The sequence below is a fragment of the Panthera tigris genome, chromosome D2, assembly GCF_018350195.1.
Source record: "Panthera tigris isolate Pti1 chromosome D2, P.tigris_Pti1_mat1.1, whole genome shotgun sequence".
Taxonomy (NCBI): Eukaryota; Metazoa; Chordata; class Mammalia; order Carnivora; family Felidae; genus Panthera; species Panthera tigris.
This window is the reverse complement of record NC_056670.1, coordinates 25,073,630-25,085,898: the sequence shown is the minus strand read 5'-3', so window position 1 is coordinate 25,085,898 and position 12,269 is coordinate 25,073,630.

Sequence of the window (12,269 nt, the reverse complement as noted above, 5' to 3'; positions counted from 1 at the left end):
TCTTCCTCTGCTTCCATTTCCTTTCCTTTCCCTCTCTCAAACTTATGAAATCTTTATTGAAATAAATTGTATTAATCATTAAAAGATAAATGAAAATAAATAAATTGTAGGACACCCAGGTGGTGGGTGCAGAGAGTTGGAAAATTTCTTGGTATGGAAAACCCCTATATTAGGTGTCAGAAGTGTTGTGACTAGAGGGATAATTCTCCTTTACCTTCTCTGATACTATTAATACTATCAAGTGATTGAGGTACTGCCTGGCTGAAAATAGGTCTTATATCTTAAGATCACTTATGGCAAGACACAGAGGTTGACCAGAACTCCTTTATATGCTAGTTTCCAAGTTGTACCTTTATTCTGAAAGCATAGCAGTTGGGGTCTGGATTTTTCTTTCTGAACCGATATCAGATTCTCTCCACCCCCTGGTGAAATAAAGACTATGATTAGTTGGGTTGGGTGCCACAGCTTCTCTTCAAGCAAGCCCATTAGGTGTCCATCAACTGGCCAAGTCAATTGACAAATGTTGTGTAGAAGGTGTGAGTAATACATTATTGACCATTTTCTTACTTAGAAAGTGGAGGGAGTCTGAGCAGTGGCTTATTAAAGTTTGTCTCATCCACCCCATGGTTTCAATTTAAGTTTTCTAGTTTATGCATTATGTGAGGGGTCGAAAATTATTGCACTCAGCCAAACCAAAGGCATCTGAGTTTATATTTATTGGTGTAAATAGCAATTTATCAGGGTGATGGTATTTGTTACATATACGTAATTTGAATTCGGTCAATTTTCTTTGCAAAATTCAGATTACAGCCAGTATTAAATTCTCCACAAGAAATCAAACAAACAGAAGCAATATGTGCTATGAAATGAAAGAAACCCAAACAAGCTCACAGGCGGTTTGGCTCTGCCAGGTGATGTTATTGAATTTGGCATTGTGAGAAAAGGGTTCAAAGAACACAGCCACCCAGGACTATTGGATTTCAACAGAGCGTAGTTGGAAGGATTAAGGGATCTAGCCAACAAGACACAGAGGGACAGCCCGCAGCTATTCTCCAGCACAAGTAGTAAGTGCTATTCCCAGCAGGTTCAGAGGGCCCCCTGAGTAAAACCTCAGTGGATTGGAATTTCTCTAAAAGGAACATGAATCTTTAGATGGATTCACCAAAGGGGGTATAATTCAAAGACCTGGGCAGAATATCATGCTAACTACAGAGGGAAGTAAGGGGAGAAAGAGAGAAACAAGGGAGGGTTACAGGAAGGAAACAGGCAAGCAGTCCAGGGCTGAATACATTCTAGGAAGCAAAATCAGAAAAAGCGTATGCACACAGATTCTCACAGACTTATGAGAGAAAGGGGGGAATGAACACAGTCTGCAGGAGTAACAAGCCCAAGAAATGAGCAAGAAGGTGAAAAATACCTCAATGAATCAAACACAGTAAATGGCTAGTAAATTTCCTTTTTTTTTTTTCCCTGTGTTTTCTATATTCTATTTGTACTGGTGTTTCCTTGGTTCCTGAATATAACATTAAGTTTCTCTGCTTGTGGCTGACCCTTTAATCTTTTCTCTGCCCACAGAATTCTCCCATTCTAACGTTGGGGACTAGCTAATAATTCTCACTCATTGGAGTGCAGTTTAAATATGATCAGTCCATCTGTTATAGGTTCCAACAGCACTTTTGCTTTTGAGACCCTTAATATACTTGCAATTAATTATTTAATAGCTGAGTTCCCTGAGAGACAATCTATGAGAGCAAGGACTATTATCTACCTTCTTGACAATGATGTCCTCAGTACCCAGAAAGTTATTGGAATGGTGTTTAACGTTTTCTGGATGAATATAAAGTAAAATTCATTTGGCAAGTTGTACAGTTGACCCTTGAATAACACAAGTTTGAACTGCATGGTCCACTCATATGTAGATTTTTTCACTAAATACTGTACAGTACAGTACTATAAATGTGTTTTTTCTTCTATATGATTTTCTTAGTAACATTTTCTTTTCTCCAGCTTACTGTGTTATAAGAATATAGTACATACTTGACTATTTATGTTATCAGTAAGTCTTCCAATCTTACTTGAAGTCAAAAGACTCTTAGTAGTTAAGTTTGGAGGCAGTCAAAATTATCTGTGGTTTTTCGACTGCACAGGGCAAGGGCTGGGGTTGGTGCCCTTAACCCCTGTGTGGTTCAAGGGTCAACCGTAGTATATTCAAGTATATGGTAGACAGCTAGGCTCACAGTAATGTCATGGTTGTCCTGTCTCAGGCTATGTATATCTTCATGCCCTCCTCACTTTAACACGTGGTTTAATTAACTCCGTGACCCACCTTTCACAAACACTCTAAGTGGGCTCACATATTACCTATTTCCAAACTTTTTTTCCTTTCTCTTGATTTCTGTATTAGTCAGGATAGTAAGTTATGCTGTGATCACAAATAACCCCAAATATCAGTGATTTACATAAAAAAGCTTTATTTCCCACCTATGCAGGTCCTCTATGGGGCCAGGCAACTGCCCAGAACAGCTGTTCCCAACACTAGGGCTCAGTGACCCAAGTTGCTGTGGTCTTGTGTCAACCCCATAGTAACATGCTTGCTCTGGTGTGGAAGGGAGCATGGAGACTCACACAAAGGCCCTTGAATGGTTTGGCCCGAAAGTGACACATGCTGTAGATGCCAAGTTGGGAAAACTACCCCCAGGCCCACATTTCACCTCATGGGATGAGAAAGTGTTCCTGGAAGTAGAGGAGAATTGGATAATACTAGATGCTGGTAATGTCAATGACATCTTCTAATCTAGAGCCTGAAAAGCTACACACTCATTTCCCAACCTCCCTTGCATCTCGACGTAGCCATGTAAGACGGAGGGATATTTTTTCTTTACCAGCCCATCTTCAAAAGTCCCTGGAGAACTCTGTCTAACCTGTCTTGTCTATAGTGCCCACGCCTTGACCAATTGCTGTAGTCCTTCAGTTGATCTGCTTATTAAGTCAGGAGTGACATTATTTCAGTTCCAAATAACAAAAAATAATCACCAGCTTTAAACAAATTCAGGTATGAATCACTGAAATTCTTTTGTTAACATCTCAGAGCTCTGCGTCAACTCTAGCATTTGCCTACATCTTTAGTCCTTGTCATGTGAGACAAATAAGCCTCTAAATTTGTTTAAGCCAATTCTTCAGTGTGGAAAGTTGAGAATAAATGAGCTCAGGATTTACTTGCTGCTATAGTGCCAATCTCATTGAGATATCCAGTCTAAAAGAAAGAAAAAAATCCCACAGAGAGAAGCAAAGAGTAATAATGAAGAGAAAAACAGAGTGAAAGAGACCTGAGAGCTTTCAACCTCAGGGATCCAAATGATATTGTAGAGCACATTACACCCTTCAAATCACTTTCCTAGCTATTGTCTGATTTCAAACAATAATTCCAATAAGACAGGCAGGGCAGATATCATTGGCAGAGCATATGGAAGTCTGGAAAGTTGAGGGCTATTACCAGATTTGTCAACCATTCACTGTTCAAGCTTAAGCATGTCTATAAGATAAGGAGCTTGAACTAGTCTGGTATGGTAAATATGAACTCAACCTTTGACCTCAGAAACATTTTAAAGCCTACCTCATCCACTCATAGTCTGTGTAACTCATAGTAAATTTAATTAGCCCACCTAAGTCTCCATTACTTCATCTGAAAAAGATGGGGACAATGACATGTACTCCACTTTGTTGTAACAATTAAACAAAATAAAGATCAAGCATCTAGCATGATGCTTGATCCAGAGTACATCCTCAATAAACACAATTTCTCTGCTACTACATCTGTCTTCTCCCAAGGTTTCCTTTCAATCATGAAATCATATTCTCATTTTACACACAAGTTTACTGAGTCACTGAAGGTTTAAGGACTTGCTCAGATCAATCTACCTATCAGGTTTTGAAATGGGACCCAGTTCTGATATGGAATCATAATCTGGTTCTCTAGCTAACAGTCTTGTATTACTCCCAAATTCCCACAATCCCTTTGACTCATACAGCATTCATCAAGCAAATACTATGCAAAAGTAAATTGTTCACCAACCCTTAAGGCACCATGATCCTCCCATTGCTATAGTGTCCCTACAGACACAGGATGTTTATAGTACCATACAATTTGAGAATTGAAAGAGATCTTAACAGCAATTTACTTTAACTTCCTACTCAGTTCTGGAATTCCTTTTCTAACATCCCTGATTTTGTGGCCATATAGCTTCTGTCAGAACATTCCAACACAGATGACACTAATGGTGAAAATGCTGTGGCTCTGGTAACATGATTTTAGAAGTCAGCCCTCATTTAGGGCACCTGGGTGGCTCAGTTGGCTAAGTGTCTGACTTAAGCTCAGGTCATGAACTCATGGTTCATGGGTTCAAACCCTTCATCAGGCTCTACACTGACTGCTCAGAGCCTGGAAGCTCCTTCGGATTCTGTGTCTGTCTGTCTGTCTCTCTCTCTCTCTCTCTTTCTCTCTCTTCCCTCCCCTAATTGTGCTCTCTCTCTTTCTCTCTCAAAAATAAAGAAATAAACATAAAAAAATAAGTCAGCTGTCTTTTGAATACTGGTGTCAGAAATTTAACTCAAACTACCCATACCAAAAAGAATATATCTTCTCATACACTAATTTATGTATTTAGGCCAGGCTTCAGGCATTTTCCCAATAAAGGGACTTGACTACTACCATCAGGATCTGAACTTATTCTCCCTCTATTTCTTAGTTCTATCTCTGAACCAGTCACAATACCAGAGAAATGCAAAAGTCTGATTTGCCAAGCTCAAGCCTCACATCCAATCCTATTGTCAGGGATAGAGTCAGTACCACTAAACCCTAAGATCTGAGGATGAGAGAGAAACAGCTCTCCAGAAGAAATCGGGATAGTCACTAAGAAAAAGGAAAAATGAAAATTAAGCAATAAAGTTCACTACATGCTATCTCCTTTCATATCCTGAACCAGAAAAGGTAGTTAAGGCCTTTTTACCCAAAACCTTGAAGGTTAAAATATAGCCAACATTTGCAACATGCCCTGCAATGTACTGTATCTATTAAGAATTCTTTTGACTGCAAGTAAATAAATAACCAACAAACACTGGCTTAAATAATATAAGATTCATTTTTCTCACAGAGAAAATGAATGATTTTTAGCCCTTATTCCAAGCTTAATAGTGTCGGGTCTCTGGGTTGACAACTCTGAGGCTCGGGTAGTATTTCCTGATGGCAGCAAGTTGGTCACACAAACTCTAAGTAATGTGCCTTCAAAGGCAAGAAGCAAAAGGCATCTTAGAACAATTAGTATACTTCTTTCTGATCTAGAAGAGAAATCTCTTTCCCAGACACCTTCAGAAAACCTCTCTTTACCTCTCACTGGCCATAACTGGGTCACATGGCCACATTCAGCAGTAGGGCATATCGGTACCTGATTCTTCAGGCTCTAGAGCGGAAGACAGACCAAAGGGTCATGGCTTTGTGTAGCAGCATTGTCTACCATAAGTATGTTATCAAATGTGGTTTTGATCCCTCTTCCTTCCACTCAACCAAATAAGGAAACTTGTCCTTTTAGATCTAAATAAGAAGAGGTCTTGGGTGCCTAGTGGCTTAGTCAGTTACGCATTGGACTCTTGATTTTGGCTCAGGTCATGATCTCCATGTCAGTGAGATCAAGCCCTGCATCAGGCTCTGCACTGACAGCTCAGAGATTCTTGGGATTCCCTCTCTCCCTCTTTCTCTGCTCTCACTTATGCTCTCTCCCTCTCTCTTTCTCAAAAATAAATATTTTTTTAAAAGACTTTAGAAAGAATAGGTCTTGACCCCATAACCTCAGGACCTCCATATTATTCCAAAAGAGTAATCAGACCTTTTTGAAATTGGAACTGAATTGTAAAGTCCACAGAAAGAAAAATCGAAGATTATGTGTATATTCCATAGAAACTAACACAGTGCATGGCAAATTACAGACAATAAATATTTCAAACTAAACCAGCATATCCTACTCAGAGACGGTCACATTTGCATTAATTGGCAATATTAATCACAGATCAAAGTTTACCTATTTACTCTTTTAATGTTTTTCCTTTTAGTAGCAATTGGTATTAGTTCACACGTTGGGAACCATTTTACTGGGTTTCAGTATGTTGGTTTGCTTGTTGATTCCCTATTCAACAATCATGTGATCTGTAAGGAGAGCAAATTATATTAGCCACATGCTCTAATCCAGTGGTTCCCAAACTTTCCATGGAGAGACTATGTCAAAATCCCTCAGGAAGATTTTACTTACAGATCCCAGTTCACCAGCCTGAGAATTTCTGATTCTGTGGGCTCCAGGTGAAGTCTTGGTAATAGCATTTTTAAAAAGTTTCCAATTCAGCTGAGTTTGGAAATACTGGTAAAATCAATCAAACTGATCAACAGGTCTGTTTCCATTTGTACTTTCCAGTCTAGTAGGCATCCTGTTGTCAAAGGTCTGCCCAGCAACCCAGTGACTACCTTGTGTAACTATTGAGAGACCTCAAAGAGTTGAAATCCTTCCAACAAGATAGGGAATGTCTCATTCATGGGGCCTTTTTGAGAAGCTAATTTTAATGCCTGCCCTGCAGATGGTAACACTTGCCAAGCTCCACATCTTCCCAGAACCAGCCCAAAGACAATTCATAATCCAAAGTTATCAACCACTTCTGCCTCCCTGGCAGGAATCTCTCCCTCCCACTCCCCAGACACATGACCCATATCAGTGACGAACACTAAAACATCATCCTGCCTATATTTACGCTCAGCCAGATTCATGAAGATTCCTCTTTGTTCTTATGCACTTAGATTTAATGTTTTGCCCAATTTCCCCCAGCTCAATGGTCTGCAAAATCTTTGAGATTTACCCCCCACTCCACCTCATAGCTCTTTGCTCCACTTTAAATTGGAGGCCTAGTGACCCAGAATGTCAAAGCAAACCAAGGATCACAATATCATTCACTTATCCAGCCAACAGAAGGAATGATCTGCCTCAGGGTGCATTACTTTTCCATCTACCCAGTAAGTGCAGTTATGTACAGCAAGAAAAGCAAATGTTTATTGCAACCTATCTCTAAACCCCTGAGCACTAAGATATAACATTGCTCCTCCTTTAGAATTAGGTTGTTTTAATCTAAGCACAATTGTCTGTATATAACATCTATCCCACTGAAAAGTTGGTATGTGACTCTATCTTTCTATGAAACACACAAGTGACATACAAAAAGGAATCTCCACCCAAGCAAGACAGGCAAATCCCCAGGTTGTTAGGGCAATAGCCAGTGTTTGCAGCCTTTGATACTTCCTCTTGAAGAGGGAACAAAAAGACAGATTGATTTCCCCACTGAACATATGGTAGGCCTCCACCCAGGGACTTTCAGTCCTAAGAAAAAGGAGATTGTCAATCAAGAGGTAAATTCTGGCTCTTGACTGCTCTGTTCACTTGTCCTCCCTCCCTCCCTCCCTCTCTCATCTCCTCCCTCCCTCCCACTTTCAGTTAACTGGAACATCAAAAGAATAACAAACAATTCAGCAACAGAGTATGGTTAACAAAATCTGATGTAAATACTTACCAGTCTCAGCCAAGGAAACAATTTCCCCACTGTATTTAATATTCCTCGTATCTTCCTGGATATGTTATAGTTTCCCTTGGGCTACATGTTGAAAGAATAAAGAATCTAGATGCGAGTGTAACAATTAGAGTTCAGGATCTATTAAGGAAAACAGCCTAATGTTTCATGATTTGAAGCATCTAGGAAGCTGGAGGGGGGTGGGGGAGTCAGTGTGACAAAATAACACTTTCTAAATATATGAAAAGCTACCAAAGTGATACACATTGAGTACTGAGCACAACGAAATAAGCTAAATTATAATAAGAGATGTGGCAATTAGACATAGAAAAAATATTACGTTAATCAGTGATAGCTATTGAGCACAGTTACAACTCTCTGAGAAAATAGTCTCAGAGACTTGCCCAAATTCTCACAGGATTTGAGCCCAGGTCTCAGAGACTCCACAGAGGGTTGGATAGGTTTGTGGAGAGACATGGAAAGAAATAGTAAAAGAAAAACCTCACTTGATTCTCTCATCCTCATTAATGAAACTGACATTATGACCTTATTTCAGTCCCCACCCTTCTCCAATAAGGATGGCCATGTTTTGCCACTATTTATAACAAAGCTTTAGGATAGAATATCTAGGGCCACCATCGCCAGGCAAGGGAAACGTATGTAGATTGTATTATTGTAAGACTGTATTACTGTAAAAAAAAAAAAAAAAAAAAGATTTGCTTCTGCCCCTGGGGACTACCTCCCTGAGGGAAGATTATACACCTTGCTCTATTGGCTTTAGGTTTGGTCATGTGGCTTATGTTACCTCTTCTTGCTGTGGGGTTTGTACATCTTCACCCTGTTGAACTCAAGAGTGTCCACATGAATTTCTCTGGCCAGTGTAATATGGGCAGAAGTAATGCATGTCAATGTATTCTCACTTCCAATTAAGAACTTTCAGAGCCAGTTCATGTCCAGCGTGTCTCGTTTCCTTTTGCAGCAGGCTGTCGATGACACAAACAGAAGCTGCTCTGTCAGCCTGAGTGGAAGAGCAATGACAACATCAAGCGGAATCATAGCCACCTATGATGAGCATTCAGCATGAGCACAAAGTAAATGTTTGTTGTTGTGACCGTTAAGATTTCAGGGTCATTTGTTACCACAGTGTAAGACGGTGTAGGCTGACTGATAAAAGAAAGTGATCCTGATGTCTGCATTCCAAGGCTTCCTAAGGGACAGTCCCAAATACAGGATGGGTGGCTTCTTTATCATAACTTCTTTATCCAAACCACTTGATCTAAACTATTTCAACCAAACCCCTTCCTCCAAGTCCTACAAATTTAGATTGGGAGTAAAAAACATAATTTTTTAATCTACATATAGAATGATTCCGTTGGTTCTGTTTAAAAAAGCAACAACAACAATGAAAACACTGCCTAGAATTGGACATAGTTCTTAAGAGCAACCCTTTGTAGTCAATCAGACATGGGTTCTAATTCATTAGTTACCTTGGGACATATTATTTCCTATTTCTTCAAACCATGGTTTACTTATTGGTAAAACAAGAACAATAATGGTGTTGTGGGGAGTGTGGATTCAGAGAGGTATTGTAGCAATTTCACTAATTATCAGGAAAATTCAAATCAAAACCACGATGAGATATTACCTCAACTTGCTAAGATGTCTATTACCAAAAGCAAGAGATAAGAAGAGTTGGTGAAGCAGGAGAGAAAAGGGAACTCTTACACACTGTTGGTAGGAATGTATATTGGTGCAGCCACTATGGAAAACAGTATGGAGTCTCCTTAAAAAATTAAAAATAGAGGGGTGCCTGGATGGCTCAGTTGGTTAAGCATCCGACTTTGGCTCAGGTCATAATCTCATGGTTGGTGAGTTCAGGCCCCACGTCAGGCTCTGTGCTGACAGCTCAGAGCCTGGAGCTCCTTCGGATTCTGTGTCCCCGTCTCTCTGCCCCTCCCCTGCACGTGCTCTGTCTCTGTCTGTCTCTGTCTCTCAAAAATAAATAAACATTAAAAAAAAGAATTAAAAAAACAAAAATAGAACTACCATATGATTCAGCAATTCCATTTCTGAGTATATATGCAAAGGAAACTACCTCAAAGAAATATCTGTGACCCCATGTTTATTGTAGCATTATATATAATAACCAACACGTGGAAACAATCTAAGTGGCTATCAGTGGATAAATGGATAAAGAAGATATTATATGTGTAGATATATAATACACATGTGTATTACATATATATATACATATATATTGATATATAATGGAATATTATTCAACTATTAAAAATATGGATATCCTGCCATTTGCAACAATATGAATGGACCTTGAGAGTATTGTGCTAAGTAAACTAAGTCAGATAAAAACAAATACTATCTGATCTCATTTACATGTGGTGCCTAAAAAAAAAAAAAAACTGACCCCATAGAAAGAACAGATAAGTGGTACCATTTTCAGGGGTGAGGAGTGGGGGAAATTAGTGAAGGTGGTCAAAAGGCACAAATTTTATTTATAAAACAAATTCTAGGAATGTATTGTACAGCATAGTGACTATAGTTAACAATACTGTATTCTATATTTGAAAATTGCTAAGGGAATAGATCATAAAAGTTCTCATTATAAGAAAAACAACTGCAACCTAATGAGGTGATGGATGTTAACTAAAGTTATTGTAGTAATCATTTCCCAATATGTACATGTATCAAATCATTACAATGTACAACTTAAGCGTCTATAATATTTTATGTCAGTTATATCTCAATAAAACTGGGGGGAAACAAACACTCTAAAATGCATAGAATAAAAGATGGGTATTGTGGGGATAAAATGAGGCAAAGTACGTAAAACCCTTGCCTGCTTCTGCCACACGGTTAAAGCACTCAACAAATGTTAATTACTTTTATGAACAAGGACACCGCAGGGTATAAGAGGATAAATCAGAATCTAATAGGGCGAACAAAACATAATCATAAATAACTATAATAAAAGCAAAATGTTTTAAATGCTTTAAGAGTAACACAGATAAAATGCTGTAGAAGAACAGAGGAGGAAACACAAAACAAGTGTAACTGGAAAGGAAGGGCAGAGAAATCAGAGAAGACTTCATGGAAAAGGTGGCATTTGAATTAGACCCCGTATCAAAATCCTTTAAATATAGGTCTATGCTTTAAAATTTTCCTAGATTTTAGCTGCAAGAAAATTCTTCTCTTCTTGAAAACTTGTAATCCTTCCCTTTAATAGCTAGTAAACTGTGGCCTATCATGCTTCCTTCTCTGCACTTGAATGAAAGATCTGGACAAATACAATATTTGATTTCGGAGATCATCTCAGACATTGCTCTCCCCTTTCTTCCTTTATGGCTTCTGATTTTGCTCTTGGTCACTTTTTACTACCTTATGTAAACCCTGTGTCTATATTTTTATCACAAGCTTCCTCAAGTCCATTCTTGCACATTAATAAGGTATGTATTTAAAAAAAATACAATATGCTTTTTCTTCCTTCCGATCTTTTTTTTTAATTTTTTTTTTTTTTGAGAGAGAGAGAGAGAGTGAGTGAGCATGAGTGAGGGAGGGGCAGAGAGAGAGGGAGACACAGAATCTGAAGCAGGCTCCAGGCTCTGAGCTGTCAGCACAGAGCCCGACACGGGGCTCAAACTCACAAGCTGTGAGATCATGACCTGAGCCAAAGTCAGATGCTTAACCAACTGAGCCGTTGAGGCGCCCCTCCTTCTTGTCTTTCTTCGCCTTTTATTTTGGTAACTTGTTCAAGGATGGAGAGACTACTCACTCCTTTGTGGTTTGTACAGAACTTAATAGAATGGGGAGTAAGAATGCTCAAGCCAGGTGGGTACCATACACTGAGGCATTAGTAAAGTATTAAGTGCTAATTTTCAGGTTAGATCCAATTAGCACTATTTCTCACTTTAGCAAAAAAGAAAACCAGCATAACCAAGAGGAAGGTCACTATTATTCAGCTGAATCGTAGTGTGAAGTGGCACGTTTTTAGGTTGGGAGAGTTACCACCTTAGTTCTCTAAAGAACAAAAATTTTTTCAAGTCAAACCAGTGAAATGATGTCATGTATCCCAACTACAAAACAACTTGGTCCTTTTCAATAAAACTCCAGCTCTCTTTTCTATACAAAAGTAAGGGAGAAATCAAGGACTTACAGAAGACTGCATAAGAATGAGTTAGAATTCAAAAGTTTTGTGCTAAAATATCCAGGAAAAGTACTGATTTCTTCCAAGGGGTATAATTAAATAGATTTTACATCATCTAAGTAGTAAAAGTGAGGCCGTAAGGTATGGATACCAACATCATTAGCATTTTTGTTGGTGGATAAGAAAGCAATTCATATGAAAACATGTTACCAGGAAAACAAGAAACCAACAGACTTATTTATATGAAATGACCATTTGAATCTCTGAATTACCAATTTCACTGGTCATGGATATAAATGCCGTTTCATAAAACCTAAAGGAAATATCTGAAAGGATTTTGAAAACTAAAATGGCCAACCTGCTAATCCCATCCATGAATAATTGTTAACAGAGTGGCAAAATAATACATCCCTGTCAAAATTAAACTTTCATTCAGAGCAAGGAGTAAAGAATTGCAAAGAAAACTTTCTGTTCATTAAAACACATTGTTTACTGCATAATGAGGAATTCT